Consider the following 2,349-nt stretch of genomic DNA (forward strand, 5'->3'; position numbering starts at 1 on the left):
TCGGCGCCGCTCCCGCGCCTCGCTCAGCCAGTGAGCGGGAACCGGTCTGCATGTGGGATCCGAACCCTCGGGCGGGAGCGCTGCCGCGCTTCCCAAGCGGCGCACTTATCCAGTGCGCCACCGGGCCGGCCCAGGCACAATGTTTTGTGAATAAGTTCCCACCTCTGGACCTTTGAGCTTTGCTGTTACCTCTGCCTTGGAATGCTGTTCTCCCAGACATCCCCATGTTTTGGTCTCTTGTCACCTTCAGAGGTCTCTACTTGAATGTCTGACCCGATGAGCCTGTTTAAAAGAGAGGCCCTATCATTCTTTATTCCTTTCTTCCCCTTTATTTGTCTTCATAGAAGTTATCACTAAATATGTATTTCCTAGTTGTGTCCCTACTTGCCTGTGAGCCCCATGAGGGCAGAGGACCCTGTCTGTTTTCTTCCACACTGTGACTCTACTGGCCTGACCTAGTAGATGCTCAGTAACTGTTTGGGAAATGACTGCTCTGCTGTTCAAGTTTATTACATGGAGAAAATATAGCCACAAGAAATCTTACCAAAATGTGTGTGCGTGTGTGCGTGTGTATTTTTCTGGGGCTTTTTTTTTTTTTTTTAAAGATGACTGGTAAGGGGTCTCAACCCTTGACTTGGTGTTGTCAGCACCACGCTCAGCCAGTGAGCTAACTGGCCATCCCTATATAGGATCCGAACCCATGGCCTTGGTGTTATGAGCACCGAACTCTCCCAAGTGAGCCACGGGCCGGCCCTTTTCTGGGGTATTTTAAAGCACATCTCAGATGTCCCATCACCCATAAATACTTCAGAATGCATCTATAACTGATCAAAACTTATTGTCAAACATAACTACCATGACTTTATTGCCCCTAACAAAATTAATAGCTCCTTTATATGATCTAATGCCCAGAAATATTCAAATTTCTCTGGTGGTTCAAAAATGCCTTTTTACGATTCCTGATCCCTTATTCGATGTGGCAAACTGCCCCAGCCTGATCTCTCCTATAACACCACCTTCCCTATTACAGACTTTATTTTTTTCTTTCAGTGAACATATCACACAGAACACAGATTTTATGTATTGATTGTAAAGTCTGTCTTCCTTCCCCACTTCTCTCCAAAAAATCGGCAGCTCCTTCCATGAGGTCAGAGAATTTTGTCTGTTTTCTTCACTCCTGGTACAGAACAGACTCTCAATAAATACTAAAGTGATAAATCATTATACCATTAGACATTTAGTGGGGATTTCTAGTTGCAAGATCATCCCTACACCTCCTAGCAGGCTGGTGCTATTCTTATCCCTATTTCGTAGATAGGAAACTGAAGATCAGGAAGGTTCAAGTTTGGGCTGTAACCTATTCTTCCTTAAATCCCTTCAATATCCTCAGGATAACCTCAGATCTCCACAATTTCAGCCCCTTGGGGGTCAGAGCCCTCCACAATTCTTTCTCATCACCATCTTTCTCCTCTCCTCTGCCTTCCCCCAGCCATGGGACTCTTTCATTTCCTAGAGAAAGCCCATGATATCTCACTTGCAGTCTCGGTGCAGAGTGTTTCTTGCCTGAAAGGCTCCCTGGAAGGCTCCCGTCCCTCCGTCTCTGCCCATGTCATTCCAATTCATGAGGTTTATTTTAGCTGTCACTTTGGGTGTCTCTTTTGCCGCCTGAACAGCCCAACACATATGCCACCATTAGCTTGTTTCTGTCTTGTCCGCCCGAGTGGAGTGCACCCTCTGCAACGCCTCCCATATAGGGTACGTGGGTGGCGGGGCTACTGGGGTCCAAACGGGGCTGGGTGGTGGGGGCCTTGAATGCCCCCACATTGAATTGGGACTTTGTCACGTAAGCGCTGGGGATCCAGGGAAATATCCTGAGCAGGGAAAAGGACAGGGCCAAAGATTTCTCCATGAGGATCAGTCGGCTTGTCCCTGCCTGTCCTGTCACCCCTCTGAGGACGCGCGGAAAGTGCACGGCCTCCAGCGAGAAGCTCGCTCGTCGCCCTGGCAACGGGGTCCGGAAATGCCACCGAGACGCGACCCCAGAGTGCAGAACGGTCGCCCCGGGCCAGCGAGGCATGCAACGCTAGAGAGGATCACGGGACCGACGTCACGTGGGCGACGGCGCGGAGGCGGGACTTCCGGGGGCGCGCTAATTTTTCCGGTTCGTTCCTCGCGGGCTCCCGCCGCCGGGCCAGCTGTCACCATGAAGAAATTCTTCCAGATCATCAAGGCTGACATCGAGTTCAGGACAGCGGGGCTCAGTCAGAAGCTCACAGACTCCGTGGGGTGCGGGACGGGGGGAGGGGCGGCCGAGATTCACGGGTTGGGGGAGAGACCTCGGGGGGCGGG

The sequence above is a fragment of the Galeopterus variegatus genome, unplaced genomic scaffold (genome assembly GCF_000696425.1).
Source record: "Galeopterus variegatus unplaced genomic scaffold, G_variegatus-3.0.2 Scaffold7741, whole genome shotgun sequence".
NCBI classification, from domain to species: Eukaryota; Metazoa; Chordata; class Mammalia; order Dermoptera; family Cynocephalidae; genus Galeopterus; species Galeopterus variegatus.